The following is a 16,589-nucleotide window of genomic DNA, read 5'->3' as shown; positions in this document are numbered from 1 at the left end:
ACTAGATTTCTTGCAGGGTTTTTACAAGAGTCCATGAGTATGACTTCAAGCAGGAAAAGTATAGGTGTGGCAAAGTATGAAAAGCGAATAAATGTTGAGCAATAAAGTATCATTGTGATTTGTTGATGTCAAATTTTGTGCCTGAATTCATGTTGATGTTGCCTTTGTTTCTTTGTCTTTCTGTTGTAGGGTGACCCCGCCAGATGGAGAGACATCCCCCTCAGGTGCTCCCGGGTGTTCAGATGGGCCTATAGGTGCTACTGGTGGCGCTGGTGCTATGGCAATGCCTGCCACCTCCACCCTCTCGTTGCCCATGAGCCAGGGTAAACCCTCTCTGCGTCGCATCAAAGGCCGCATTCACCGCAGCAAGAGCCTAGACAGCATTGATCTGCTCGACTCCAATGTAAGACTCACTAACGACTTTACATGAACACGCAAAGGAGGAGAACTGAGTGCTAGATACTAAGGCTGCAACTGACGACTATTTTTATTATCACTTAATTTGTCGATTACTCTGATTAACCGATCAATTGTTTTGTCTATAAAACATCTGAAATTAGTGAAAAATGCATGTTACAATTTCCCAAACTCCAAGGTGACTTCTTTAAATGTCTTGTTTTATTCCACCAACAGTTCAAAACCCAAAGATATTCAGCTTACTGCCAAGTGTGACAGCAAAAGCATCATCCTCCATGTTGAGGGAACACAATTTTTGATTTACAGGACCATTGTCTGACAACAGAAACAGAAAAAAACATGTAAATGAGAACAGTTTTATTGGGAATTCGGCTGTATTAAAACACTGTATATGTGAACACTGAGAATAGAGAGAAGTTAATAGATAAAGGGCTGAAACCAGCTGACACTAGGCAGAATCCAAATAGTCTACGATGCAGTCCAGCCATATACTAGGTTTTGACCTAGTCCTGTTTTTTGTATTCCTGCAGAAATACTATTTTATAGTCCTGCATTAAATATAAGCTGTGATTACATTTACACAATTACAGTTACTGTGATTTCAAGGGAGAATAAATGGCCAAGAAGTCCAAATACATTTTTTTATCCTAATGGTTTCATTCAGATTTAACATTTACACAAGCTACAGTGCTAATACACACACACACACACACACACACACACACAAACATACACACACAGGATGACCTTTGGTTATGCAATATTTCTTTGGTTTTCGGATGAGCACATTTTAACACATTCCATATGTCTCTCTCTATGACTGGTTTATTCTCATGAAAAGTATTAATCTGATAAATGATTGGGTAAGCTGCTTGGACCTAAAAACCCTTACTAACTCTGGGATTGTCCATTGAGCTGAGAACTGCGTTTGGCCCACTCTCTCCACCGGTCAACTCATACATACTTGTGTTTGTGTGTGTTTGTGTGTTTGTGTGTTTGTGTGTGTGTGTGTGTGTGTGTGTGTGTGTGTGTGTGTGTGTGTGTGTGTGTGTGTGTGTGTGTGTGTGTGTGTGTGTGTGTGTGTGTGTGTACTTGTGTGTACTTGGGTGTGTACCTATGTGTGTGTGTTTATGAGTGATGTGGCTTTTGGGAAAGCAACCAACGGTTTATGATGTAAAAGCATGCCAACCTGCTACTAATGCACGCCGTTTTTTTTTTCTTTTTGTGGCATGGGGCCGCGATGGACACTCAGATACAGATAAATCTCTGTCCTGCAGATCACCACTGAATACCCCCCCCCCCCCCCCCCCCGCTACTTTCTTTATGTCTTGACCCTCTGTAGATGTCTCCTTTAATAAATGTTCACAGTGTGATGTTTCCTCATCCACCCCCATCCTTCCTCTCCATGTTAACAGTCTGCAGTGTGTGTGTGTGTGTGTGTGTGTTCGCGTGTGTGTGTGCTTGTCAGGTGTTCAGTATTTTAGCTGGCCTTAATTGGGAGCTGCCTGGTGTGTCTGTGTAAGGAGTCATTATTCTTCCCCTGTACAGAAGCCAGCCTGTCGTCAGACCAGGAGAGGGACTCGTTATGATTATGTTTAAAAGGGGCAGCATTTGCAGTTCAGACAAGTTAATCCATTATTGATGTGAGGGAGGGTTGAAGGTGGACAGCGGAAGTTGCAGGGTGAGGGTGACAGCCAGGGACAGGCTCGGCACAGCCTCGCAAATCTGACTGATGCAACACACACACACACACACACACACACACAGCGTCTGTTTGACTGAGTTTGTCAGTTTGATTGACTGCTGGCATGAAGTTTCCTGTCAGTTTCTAATTTTGAGGCAGGGGCGAAAATATCTCATAGATTTTTAAAACAACCTTGGAGTGCTCTGCTGCATAATACTTGGCAGTGAGACGTCTGGCCTGAATCAGAGTTTGTTTGCTTCTTTTCTTGCCTTTTCAGATTGAAGTAAGAGCAGTTGTGAGTTGTAGTGGAGCTGGAGAGGCAGATGGTGAATGAAAGTTAGATGTGGCTTTGGTGTTATGTCATCGTCGACAACAGAAACTTGTCGCTGTCATGGAACTCTTTGGGTCGAGGGATAGATATGCTGTTCAACTAATGTAGCACTGTCACTGGGGTAAAAATAGGGCTGAGCTAATAATGTGGTTTCACTTGTGTTTATTGTGTGTATAATAAATTCCAAGCCTGTAGTTGTATAGTGGTCTACACACTGTAATATTAAATATCCTGAGTACATATTTCCTCAATCAGCTTTTTCTGTAGTAAGTGATGGGGTCCTACATGAACACAGTATTCAGCCAAAGTTAGAACAATTTTGGTTATTTTATACGATGAAATAGAGATTTCTATTTGCACTCTTCTGTCTGTGCTCCTCTCTCTGGTTTGTCACTTATTTCCATGCACCAATCATGAATTTTTCATCTATATTTTTTTTTATATAAATATATTATGACAGTGGTGGGGTTGTTTGTTTATGTTTGTTTATGGTCCAATCTGATCAGTCCACACCCACATAGCTCTGAATCCCTAATGATTTTTTTTTTCCAGACTTTAACTTCATGTTACTGAAAAACAAGTTTTCATGGGCTTTTAACAAGATGTTTGTGTATAAGGCATATACTTTAAACTAACTTAGATAGGTTCTACATATTTGGAATCAGGTATAAATAATCCAGTTGTGTGTTGTTGAGGTTGTCCTCTTGGGGTTTTTTTCAAATTGATTAGTCAGAGTTTGTTTGTTTGTTTGTTTTTTAAGTAAAATATATCAGTGTAGCTCGCATTCATTAACCTATATTAGTGGTACACTTTACGTGACATTACTCAGCAATACTCAAGTATGATCATGATAAATATGCGATGCTGTATTATTGATAACAGCTACATAGTTAATCAGTTATGGTAATAATGATAAACTGCTGTTAAGTCAAATAATGTGTGGAAGTCCGACTGATATTGTTGACAGCTCTGCACTGTAGCTGCTTTGGCTAATGTTAACTTCACAGGTTGACAGGCTGACAGGATAACCTCTGACTTCAGAGCTTCTAAGATGTGATTTTTGCATTTCAGACTTTACGATCAACAACATCTATCTCACAGCCTCTTTAGCTTCTATTTGCTCTGATGCAAGCCTTATGTTTCCTGCCTCTGATCTGAACACATCAGAAAGGCATCACTGACACACCAGAGTTGGAAAGGAAGTCATGGTGATGCTTCACAGTTTTATCTTTAAAGACCATCCATCAGCAATCATAGTCTTCAAACACAGTCTCAAGAGAACCTGTGATTTTCCTTTGGAAGTAAACTTCCTGTGTCCTCTCAACTGAAACATTACATACCACCAATAGACCTCAGTCCATATACGCCATGTTTTATCCTCTGCAATATTCATCCAAAGTCAAAGTTTGTGTGTGACTCTGAAGCATTCTTCGCTCCTTTTCCATCAAGAATATATAAGATGCAGACTAAAAAAAAGAGCTCTCGCTCCAAGCAACAGTATTGGCAGCTCGGAGCATGTCACACAAATACGTTAGCTTCCATTCTCTTGCCTTGCTGTGGACCATCACAAGATGTCCACGAGTGTAAGTCTCAAGCATCAATAATAGATGGAAGAAATGATCTACTTCATAATGCAGTGTTTTCTTTCTTTCACTTGCAGCTATTTTTGTGTGATAAAAATGGCGCTGTGAAGGCTGTAGAGAAGAGAATCTGAAAAAGTCTGTGGTTTAACTGGGTGAACTCACCTGGGATTTTAGCTGTTATTTATTCAATACAGACCGATAGCTCCTCTCCTCTATTTGTCTTCTAATGCAAAGCAGCTGCCAATGTGCACTTCACTGTGGAGCAAATGATTGATTCTTTACAACAATGTCAGAGGATAGATAGATGTGTGTGTGTGCATGTGTGTTGCTGTAAAGTGTGAAATGTGACCTGATACGTCCTTGTCCTTGAACTGAAAGTACACACTGCTTTGGTGAGATCCATGTGGCACAGCTCTGTCTCTGATCGCTGGGCTCTGGTTTGACTCCCGATTGACCTCGCTGTGCCGTGGCCTTTATTTTCCACTTAGTCTTTCCAAATGAGACGACAAGAATACACAAACCAGTTTCAAATGAGGGGTAGGGTTAGTAAATGTCTGAATTTAATTGTATTCTTTTGGGGTTGAAAGTTTGTCATAGACCTGGTCACTTAGAATTTCTCAACTAATGGACCCGAGGATCATCACAAGTGAATGACAAAAAAAAACAGAAAAAAGGTTAATATGTTAGTTGTTTGTATCTTCCAAAGACTTGCTTTTTCTGATCCGCCACCTAAAGATTTCAGGTTTGGTTAAGCTCAGGCAACTAAAACTCATTTGCTAGAGACACGGTAAAAGTAATTATACATTTTGCAAGTTCCAGTCCTTTGTCTCTGTGTTAATTATTTGTTTATTAGTTAGTTACATGCTTATGCTGCACACACAACATGTCAGCGTTATCGTAATTATGAGTTTCTGAATTGTAAATTCACGTCAACTTCCAAATTGTAATTACAGCTGGGAAACTATGATTCTTAAAGCTCTGATATATCCGGCGCGGTGCTTGCTAATATTAATGCCTCACATCAGCCAAAGACCATTGCTATGCTGTCATTGCACAGTACTTTTAACTCTCACTCAACCGCCTTTGTGATCACACAGCAGTCTTTGTCAGATGGCCTAATTGTTCACAAGTCAGGAATCTTTCCCATCTTTACCAGTGATCCCTTGTCATGTGAACATGGCATTAATGTGGGTCAAAATAATTTTTGAATATTTTTATATCAAAATCCCCCTCTGTTCTCTTCGCGTAAAAAGGGGAAAAATACTTTTGATGACTCATCCTATACTCAGGGACGGCTACATTAATGAATCCAATCATATCCAATTGTTTATTTTAATAAAATAAAAACATTTTTGAATTTACCCTTATCCTCCCCCTCTTGATTTAACAACCCGGGCGAGGGAGGTGTGTGTGGAGGTCAACCGCCCTTTGCAGCTTTGTATCTCTACAGATCTGTCTCGTACGACAATTCCCTGTCAGGAAACATAAACATAGATCCTTTAAAGCATTTCAACAAACTGCTGATGCTGTTGTTTTCCTGGTGAGCCCAGAGCCCAGTTTCTTATTTTACTTTTCAGGCATTTCAGTGATCACACATCTTGTATGCTAATTTGGTATCCTTCTCATATTAGTACTGTGTGGTGTAAATGGAAGTTACCTGTCAAAGCAAAGAGAGTATCTTTATCTAAATGCGTTCCTCTTTGGTTCTGTTTTTTTTGCCCATTATTTTTGGTGGATGCATATACATTTCACTTGATTATACAACATAAGCATGATGAAGGACTGTGTGACATCATTACTCATTCCCCAACTCATCCCATCCCCCGATCCAATCTTCAAAATCCTCCCTCTGAACCCATCATTGATGGGCCAAAATATGATGAAAATGAATTTAATATATAGATCTGTGCATCTCCGAGTATCTACAGATTTATCTGCAAACAGACTCATATATGGCTACAGATGAGCACGCACCAAAGCACCAATAGTATTTCTCATATGTACTCATACACACATATTATGTATTTAGTATGTTTTTACAGTGTCTGCAAATGAAATGACCAGATGTAAGCATTTTTGCTTGCACACATGCAGGCATACCTAAATGTACTGATGTGTACATGCACAACAGAAAGCCAGTGTATATGTATGCATAAACATAAGTCCACTGCTCCTACATACAACACAGTACATTATATATTATTCCCAACACATATACTCCAGCATAGGCATGTGTACACTAGAAGACCTTGAAAGATGGGAAAATTAGGCCAGTGAAAAAAAGATGAAAGGGTAAAGAAAAAAATATTTCGAGTCCTGTTTGGCTCCTCAGCAGAGATAAAAACACAAAAACAGGATAACCACTATTGCAGATAGCCTACGATGTTTTTTCTTTATGTGACCGCAACTGGATGTCTTGTTAACTGGTTGAATTCAGAATAAAAAGCACCGTACATCAAAAGAATAAAGAACCTCTATAAAGTCTATACTATTTAACTGGTAACGTTAGCAGCTCTGAGACTTCTACAGGTGAATGTCCACTGAAAATAAATGTGTGGTGATGTTCCTTATTCATTTGAATGAAAGTAGGCATGGAAACTTTCTTGATGATTAAACAAAGGTGAAAAATCCAAGAAAGCAAGTAGTTAGATTTCATTGAACAGCAGCTGTCCATTTCAATGATTTCTGTCTATGGAACCTTCTTGTAAAATGTAAAATGTGGAATAATCTGTTTCAAAGCCCGTGCCTGTGGACACTGAGCATACTTCATCACATACTTGGTGGTGAGGCAGACCTCTTGGTTCTCTGCTGGGTCTAAACTAGAGATGGCAAACACTCAAACAGTGGCTGACAGAGAGAGTGGAAAAGAGAGATTACAAAACAGAGTGATAAATGTGAGGGAGGAGCGGCGGTTATGACATGGATGGGCCATGTGAGGGATGAGAGAATGGTTTGACAGCAGGGTGCAGGATGTTCCTATTAGATGAATATATTTTCCCTGGATAGACAGGAAGCTCCGCAGACACCTTATAACTCACTCTCTTCATCCCTTGTTCTCGAGGCACAACGGGACAAAATTCTATTCCATATACAAGTCGTTTATCTTACCTGAGTTGAAACAGGCCAGTGGAAATTGTCTTCGATGCTTACGTGTGCGTGTGTGTCTGGACCGGATGTGGCATTACAGCAGCAGTGATTATTTCTGAACAAATTATTAAACCTACAGTAGCAACGGCGTTAAGCCTCTGGGTTCATCATGCTTACGATCAGTGTTGGAAATGAACACCAGACATCAGCCAAGCACTACTGAGTTTGTAAGATGTATCAGTCCATCTGTTACTTGTTTAGGAGGTAATAAGGCATGTATGTTAGTCTGTATAATGTCATTTAATTCATATTATTCCATCAGGAAGTGAGCACGAATATGCATGCATCTGTGTGTTGCTTATGAGGCTGAAGTATTAAAGCAGTCAGGTGTCTTGGCTGCAGGTTGTTATTAGTGCATTCACACACACACACACACACACACACACACACACACACACACACACACACACACACACACACAGTGAGGCTCTGGATATAATTTTGGTAGATATATGATGCAATAAAGAGAAAACTATACATAAAGCCAGCAGGCAACATCTGACCGAGATTTTGTCTTTACTGTCCTCTAGGGGCAGCACTAATATATTTACTATTGACTGAACATAAATTCAATGACAGGCATGTTGTATATGATACTGTATTTATGTTTTTAATGTTGATTTAATAATCATGTCAGTTCCCCTGTGCTTTCAGTTATGGTTTTGCTGAAAAACAAAATGCTGTCAGATTTCCTGTTGTGCTATCAACAAACATCAACAATACATTTTCTTATTTTACCCAGTACTACTACAACTACTGGTACTACCATTACTATAATGACCAGTGGTGGAAAATAACAAAAAGAAAAGAACATTTATTCAGGTACTATACTTGAGATTTTCCATTTTCATGCTGCTTTATACCTCTACTCCACTACATATCCCTGTGTGTATTTATCTGACAGCTGTTACTTTGCTGATTAAGATTTTACAAAACGTGCTGAGTTTATAAAATATTACACATTATAAAATATTACACTGAGTTTATAAAATATTACACACATTACACAAATATTACACATATTACACGTGACAGATTTAACCACCCAACAGTGTATAATTTAGTTAAATTTTCAACAGGTACCACATTAAACTGCTGCTCATGCATGAATGAATCAGTAAGAAAAATCCATATAGTATATAATATCATAAAACTGACAAGATCCATTCTGCAAGATAAGTAGTACTTTAACTTTTTATACTTTTTTTGCACTTTGAAGTCATTCTGCATTGTGATTTTGTGTCTTTTCTTTGAATGAAAAAGCTTAATATTTATTCCACCACTTACTAGTACTACTGCTATAATAATGATGACGATAATAATAGTAAAAGTAACATATACAAAAGAAATACAAAATTACAAAGTTGCATAAAAGTATAGGAATAGCAAGGAAAAATAAAGGCCATGGTTTACATTCCTGTTGACATTCCCCTGTGTCAGTGTATGTTACTTTTTCAGCTCATGGTGTTTGATCACTTCTGCAGGCGGTGGCTTCACGCCTGGTATGTGGGACGGCTGATGAAGCCACTCGTTAATTGCATTCGCCATTAATCAGCTGCAAATCTATAGGCTATAGCTTACAGGTTCCCTGTGGCTTTGATTTTGATCGGAGTGATTCATTAGCTTTTTAGATACACAGGAACCTCTGCATAATGACATGCTCCCTGCCCCTCATGTTAGCTCATCCCCCGGCACTATGCATCTGTAATGTCAGAGAGGAAGGGCAGGCAGGATCAATGTGCGTTCTATAGATAGATGAAGCAATGATCTATGACATCCACAGCAGCAGCCTGTAAGTGAGAAGGCCTTATTTAACACAGGGGTCATATGGAACAGTTCACATGAAATTAAATTAAATGAATCAATCACTCTTGGTTTGCAGGGTGCGTATGTACGTGCTGTTTGTGTGAGATCTTTGGAGAAGTGGCTGAAGGGATGCCTGGCTGCATACATTGCAGGAAGTGTGTCTTCATATTAGTATGTCCGGCGGTCTGCTGTCCTCTGTGTGATATTGATTGGTCGCATTAGGGAGTCTGCAGGTCAGCATTTCTCAAATGGGGGACAGAAGAAGAGCAGGATGGAGGAGGGCAGAGAGGAGGCACGGAGGAATTACTAGAGGGCACGAGCAGATAGGATGAGTAAAGAAAGAACAACAAAGAGTGACGGAAGGATTGAAAATTAAAAGAGAAGTGAATGATGAATGATATATCGATTGAAGAAAAGTAGTAGTATTGATGTTGTTTCGCTCACATGACCACAAGCTCAGCCCCACCCGATCCCTACCCTATAGTATTGATTTAATGTGCTTCAGATGGTGAAAGATGACCTATTGTTCCTGCCTTCATGCTCTTTGTTTACGTGTTTGTTTACAGTATATATATAGTCATTTTTGCTGAACACCACCTTGGTAACTGTCACTGAATAAGTAACTTTAAGCACTGTACTAGCCCTGCAATGTTTACTTCACAGAGGAGCAGAATTAATTTTATTGATCAAATCAGACCAGCTGACACGTCAGTGCTCTGAGTGGCACATACTGTAGCTCTGTGTTTCTCTCCTGTGGGAAACCGATGTTTCCACTAACTCTGTTCTAGGTGCTTGTGTCAGAAAAGCTTTATTTTTAGTCATGGTAACATGTAATTCTCTTATTAAACACTTGGTAGTCATTTTCAGCCTCAGCGACTGACAGTGTTTCCTCAGTGACCTTTAGTAGCTCTGGTGTTTTGATGTAATTTTAGCTTTGCTTTCACTTCCGTCTCTGTGTTGGTCCCAGCTCCATTTCTAGTCTCAGTGCTGAAATGTTTTGCTCTGAATAATTTATCACACTTAAAAGCAATCACAACACCTTGTAGTCTTGAGTTAAATTAAGCTAAATGGCATTAAAAATTCTCTACTTTCTGTAACAGTGGTATTTTTAAAACATTTTTCATCTTAATTCTTGGCTGTGGTTTGTGCACTGTGACGGAAACCCTGTCGTGCCAGTTGTGAACATACAGTCGACGGCTCGTGCATTAGATGTGTTGGATTATGAAAGAGAAGATTGGGTTAATTTATGACTTCAGCGTTCATCTCGTACCACGTGGCAGCAGCAGCCTCCTCTAACGAGTTGGGATGGATTCCCGGCAGCTCGGAATTTAGGCCCTCTCCTCTGTTTCCATGGCAACACAATTACTTTACTGCCCTGGGTGTGGGAGGTTAGGGTGATAATGTACATTGGTTGAAGCAGTGTAAATGGGCAGTTTTTATGTTGAGAGAGCACAGAGAGAAACCAGGCTGAAATGTGCAGTTATGTCAAAAGGTTCTTTATTTTATTTTGTTTTTTTATTTTTTGTATTTTAGTGATTCAGTTGGTAAAACCTCTAATTTTTCATCAAGGATGAAATATATAACAGAATTTGTTATTTAGCCCCCATATAATGATCATGTTCAGGGCTGCACCTAATGATTATTAGTAGTTTTGATTAATCTGTAGATTACTTTATTTGTTATGGTTGATTGTTTTGTCCATGAAATGTGTGAAAAACATCTATTATAATTTCCAACTGCCCAATGTAAAATCTTCAAATGTCTTGTTTTGTCTGACCAGTGAACACAAACCCATCACGTCCTCACAATCCTCACATTTGAAAAGCTGCAGCCAGCAAATATTTGGTATCTTTGCCTAAAAAAACGACTAAAACGATTATTTGACATATTGATTAATTGTCTAATTGTAGCAACTCTACATATGTAACTGTATGCTAAATTTTGTCGTCTCAGTTTACCACACGTACGATCATGAGTGTAATTAGTACAGTGGTTGTGAAAGACAACTGAAGTATTAAAGTTCAGTCAGAACAGCATTTATATTAGCAGAGAGAAGAGATTCAATAGAAAGCAGTGAACTCATCGTACACACAGTGTAAGCATTGAGTTCATTTAGAAAGCAAGGTTTCAGTTATTAGATTAAATTAATTCAACATAGAAAACAGCCTCTTCATACACAAATATTGACAATTATATCGTCATTCACCGATAAAAATACACACATAAAAGTCTCAAGGTCTATAGATTACAATAGAAACATGGAGATAGAAATCCCTGGATCGTAAAATAATTATTTTTGTGCTTGTCCTCATTAGTAGACTTTTAAAGTATTGAATTTTCTGAATGACTTGTTTTTCTTGGCAATTTTGAGAAGGCATTAAAGCTCAAGTTTGTATTTACACTTGGACATGTTGTTTTTATATCTCACTATCCTTCTGCACTATTTAATTTGTGCAATCTTATATTTATTTTCATTTTGCCTGGTAGTCGGTTGCATCTGTCAAGTCTTTTTAGTATCCTCAATATTCTTCTCATCACTCCTCACCTTCTAATGAAGCATTACAGTGACCATATTTATGTCTATCAGAAGTTTTGTGTCTCCAGCTTCTCATGAAGCAGCATTACAGATTCCAGTTCAGTGTTTGATATCACATTTACACAAAGAAATATCTTATGATGAATGAAGCTACTGTTTGATACATAGCTCATAGGTTTCCTGATAGAAAGAAGATATACTGTAAATGAAATTTATACTTATTTTTCTCAAAAGAAAAGTGACAGTTTAAATCGACAAAGAATATAGATTAATAAAAACAGAGAACAGAGGGATGCAAATAAAAAATCATGAGTGAAGAAGCTATATAAAAAAACATATGTGCACATGTTAGACCTGACATATAAATGACTTATTCTGTTTAGTAGCACTTTACTGAGCTGAAAATATGTTGAGGAAATCTTTGTTCTGGCTTAGTCAGTTCTCTTGTTAGAAGTCTCAAAATCAGTTTTTCAACAGAATATATATCCTGCTCATTTGATGTCTTTATCGTATCAGTAAAAGTGCAGACTCTGTGTCACCTCTGTCCCTGTACTTCCTTTTATTGCCTGAAAACCTTGCCCTTTTTCAGCAATGTCAGTCCCCTCGGTGCTGCAGGTATAAGATCTATCTGTCTCTAGCCTTTCCCTCCACACAGGCACCTCCAGGGGCTCTCATTTCATGTTTGACTTTTATTTTCCCTCTCAACTGAATTGACCACCAGAAATGTGAAACTTCGTAAAGTGAGACGCCCCCGGGGAAGTCATGATGCCAACCTGCAACCTGGCTTTGTGGCATCCTTCTGCAGAGAGGAGTAAAGCAAGTGAAAAAAACAAAACAAAACAAGAGGAAATGGGTTAATCAGAGCCGACGGGTGCATGGAGATATGTGTGTGTGTGTGTGTGTGTGTGTGTGTGCGCGCGCACACGCGCATGTCTTTCTGTCCGTCACTGCATGTGTGTGTCTGTGTCTGTCTTTGTGTGTGTGTGCCTCAGGAGGACTGCTTGTTCAGAGACAGGGGGGCTCTCAGGATGGATTCGTCAGAAGCCAGGGGCTGTGCTGTGCACCATTAGGATCAAGGTTGCTATTTCAGGATGCTACCTGCTGAGGGATGTACTCTGCTCACAGTTTTGATGGCCCCTCCGCCCAAGTCCATTAAAAAAGGCAGAGATGGCCTGTGCTGCTGCTGAGTAACAGGGATGGGACCTATTTTCACAAACTGACCAGTTATTTTAGTTCAGATATTTATGTGTTGATGACATCAACTGCTGTACATGTTTATTTTTATGAATGATTTTTCATTTATCCCTAACTTTATCACTGATCTCTAACAGGTTTTGATTACAGCCATTTGATTACAGTTTTGTCCTAAGAACCTGAGATGTCGATAGGATTACGTGACTATCTATACTGTAGTTGTAATTATAACAACAAGAATAACAACAGAACGGAGAGTGAAACTGCTCTTTCTTGAATGATGGATACGTGATCTATCATTTTTTTGAGGAATCACAGGATCTTGGTCAAAAATGCCCTTAAATTCTTCAAATAATTTGACAACTGATGCGTCACATTTTAAATGAGTATGACTGAGTTCAGGAAAATGTATGTTTGCGTGTGTGTGTGTGTGTGTGTGTGTGTGTGTGTGTGTGTGTGTGTGTGTGTGTGCGTGTGTGTGTGTGCGTGTGTGTGTGTGTGTTTCTTTGAGGAAAATGAGTCAGCATCTTTTGTTGATTGACTTCTACCGCACAGGGACAGACTGATCTCTGTGGCCTTTGGGGTTAAAAGGTCTCATCCAGCTAAAAATAAGCTGCAAATTTATGATACATGTGTTTAAACAGGTATGAAACACTTTGAATCATTGCTTTAATTATTACATTGTTTTTACTTAAAGAGAGGTATGGATTCATCCTCAGTTTGGTTTTACATTGATTTTCTTTTAATCAAATCAAATAAATGAATTGAATACATTCAATAAGTTCTTAAGTATTATATATGGTAACACCGTAAGCATTTGTATGCAGTATATAAACAATTAATAAAAAAAGGTTTAAAGCACATTATAATATAGTTGTATGCAGATATAATCACATTTATAATTTACAGTATTTGTCAACATTTAAAACGTCCCCTATGAAGCCATATTTTATCACATCAGTATTACTGTGTTTTACTTTATTATCATTCATCATCTGTTTACAGACTCCACTTATTAGGGCCCCACAGGAGGAGTTAAGTTGACAAATAGATTAATGCTAACATGTATCTGCTTACAACTACACAACTAGTATCTCATAAACAATTTATTAAATGTTAACTGCTTATGAAAACTCAATTGGGAGACTTGCAGTGTTATAAGGGTTATAATCACATTACCTTCATCAGCCAAACGAGAATATCAAAGCCCCGGAAAACACCATTATCTGCCATTTCTTCCCATTGTTTTTATAACTGCCATGCATAGGCTGCAACATAAAAACTACGGTGCAGTACACCTGTGTAACCACTAACAGTGCTTTTGCTACACTGACTGGATCGAGAGAGCACTGAAGCCCTTCTCCAGAAAGTCGGGTCAGTGAGAGCTTTCATCCTGCAGAGGGCAGCGTTTCACTACTAACCATGTACACACTGCCAATGAGCAGACCGCTGACCTCCTCAGTCTCCATTTTAACCATCTGAATGAGAGAGGATAGTTTTGCTCTTAAATATAAGTGGCTATATTTCATATGTCACACACATGTCTTTCCACTCGTACACACTTTTCATGTCATCATTTCCAAGCAGTTAGTGATGAACTGATGTTCACATGAGGAGAGAAAAATAGGGAGTGGATGGCAGAGATGAATCACATAGATAAAAGCGGACTCACTGTCAACTGAGCTCCCATCAATCATGAGTCAAAAGAAGGTGGATCTCTTCTTTTTTATGGACCTTTGAACATTTATATGAGTAGCATATGGTGAATTTTTACAGTCCCTGAATTCGGGCAAAGCAACCACATTAATTTCATATGTGGACTAAATATGTGTATTTCACTATTCAAGATTTCACAGTAAAACTTGTGACAGCTCTCGTGTAGATGCCTCTACTATTGTGGCTGCCTGTTACTTAAGGGGCAAAGCAGATGCCAGAAAATTTAATTAACTGAAATTGACATTCCAGAAAAGCCCACTGGGGATCTCACTGGCAAAGCTGAGTGGCAGATCCGTGTAGCATCACAGAATCAGAGAGTGAAAAGAGAGAGATGGGCCCAGATTCATCTGCACTTTAGTGTTGTTGGCAAATATTTGCGAGTATAACTATTTTAACATCATATACACTGGCTGATGGGAAGTAATTGTCAAGTCCGTTTTTAGCATTGAAAAATGCAGCTGTGGATGGTTTAATGCTGAATGCAGTTGTTTGAGCCAAACATCAGCCTGATCCCTTGAAACGAAAGTGTAAGAGATGTTTGTACAGGGTGCAGCTGAAGAGGAGTGCATGGACAATGAGTACAAAATGTTCAGATGTTTTGTTCTTGTTCATGTTGATGAAACAGAAAAGGGAGATACGAAGTTCCCAGCACGCCTGCTCATATTTATGAGGTGGTGTCAAGTTTTAGCTGGAGATATTTCATTAAAAGTGAGAGAGGGGGCAGAGGGAAGAGCAGCGGGGGATTACTGATCAGTCAGGTGATAGGGATTTTGTCATCCATGGGTCAGCGCCTTTTTCTTGGAGCCTGCCAGAATGCTAAAAGACTGACACAAACAATGCTTCTGTTCTGTTCTATTTCTATTCTATTGCCCATGTATCACATCCATTTTCTACCTGTCTGTTGCCTCTTTTGAACATTGAATGTAGTCTGTCTGGTGCAATTTGTTCAAGCTAGCAATTCAGTCGGACTGCAAAGAATAAAGGTGGTATTTTTCTCCGAATCCCCACCTAGCTTTGACTGAAGTATTGTCAGAGGAGCCCTGTTCCTGAGACAGTATATATTTCAGGCTTATTTTCAGTTGAAGCTCCCTCAGAGACTCAGTGACGTTGCCAGCAGATTAACTGTCCGCATAGCCCTGTATCCCTTGTTATTTCTCCTCCTTGTTTTCTTTTAATAAAGCTGGCTGGCCTCCTTAGTCCTGAAGCAGGTTGGCAGACAGACAGGCAGACAAGAAGCCGAGCAGGTGAGCAGGAATAACAGTATGGGATGGTAGACACAGTGGGCAGAGAGAGAGACGTGTCGAGTGGCTGCTGGAGAAGGTCACAATACTAAAAAACCCCTCTGTTTGGTGCAGTCACAGGGAACGTGACATCTCTGTCTGTGACGTTGTCGCGTTTGATCCTGTGTTGTCTGTGTGAAGGGCTACATTCTTGTCAGACCAACTGGCAGCCAGAAACACATTCATGTGTATGGGCACACATACAAATTCACACACTGATAGCCGTTGGCTCTGTCAGGAGCAAAACTGCTTGGAAGGGGAAACATCAACTGCTTTTGACTCCGTCAATACCAAATCAAACGGTCGCAAACTCAAAGATGATGTTGAAAATCATATAAACAGTTTCAGGCTTTGAAGAAATTCTAATCCAGTAATTTCCTCAGGTTGATGATTAATAGCCTGCACGGTCGCAACAGTTGCAAGCTTGTGACCCCAAATGTCGTTTCTCATTCGAAGCAGCTGGACGTATGGGTGACACCCCTTCTGCCCCACCAAGCCCCACCTCTCCCTCTGTAACCGCGACTCAGTCATCCTAGCTGCTGATGGTTTATCCCTAATGGTGACCCATAAATAAAGCAGCGCCCAATGGAGAGAATTGATTTCCAGAAGCACGGAGGAGCGGTGGAGATTTATGCTCCGAGTCGGACTCGGCTGCAGTGCCGTATATCACTCTTTCTGATATGTTTTGCCCTTCATCTTTTTTTCCAGGCCATCACTCTGCCTCTGACAGTACAGAGAGAACAGAGTGTTCCCCTCGTTTTTTTTTTTTTTTTGAGATTATAACATTTGCCAAATCTCTTTCTTTTTTCCCTTTGATCTTCTCTTGGTTTATCTTCTCATTTTATTCGCCCATGTGCTCTGCTCACCTGGCCTGAAGTAGTTTTACTTTTCTCTC

The 16,589-nt window shown here is 39.5% G+C and overlaps 1 protein-coding gene across 5 annotated transcripts in view; it reads left to right on the top strand.

The window, feature by feature from the left end:
- The first annotated feature begins 338 nt into the window (after positions 1-338).
- LOC111238329 (tight junction protein ZO-1-like) overlaps positions 339-16,589 on the top strand; it is an 81,517-nt gene continuing 65,266 nt past the window's right edge. For all 5 annotated transcript variants that reach the window (XM_022767780.1, XM_022767778.1, XM_022767777.1 and 2 more), the window contains exon 1: positions 339-403. The gene's annotated coding sequence lies outside the window, so the exon portion shown is untranslated. The remainder of the gene's footprint in view (positions 404-16,589) is intronic.

Source organism: Seriola dumerili, unplaced genomic scaffold (genome assembly GCF_002260705.1).
Source record: "Seriola dumerili isolate Sdu_G_001 unplaced genomic scaffold, Sdu_1.0 BDQW01001299.1, whole genome shotgun sequence".
NCBI lineage: Eukaryota > Metazoa > Chordata > Actinopteri > Carangiformes > Carangidae > Seriola > Seriola dumerili.
The sequence above is the reverse complement of the archived record's forward strand: the minus strand, read 5'-3'. Positions and strand labels throughout refer to the sequence as shown.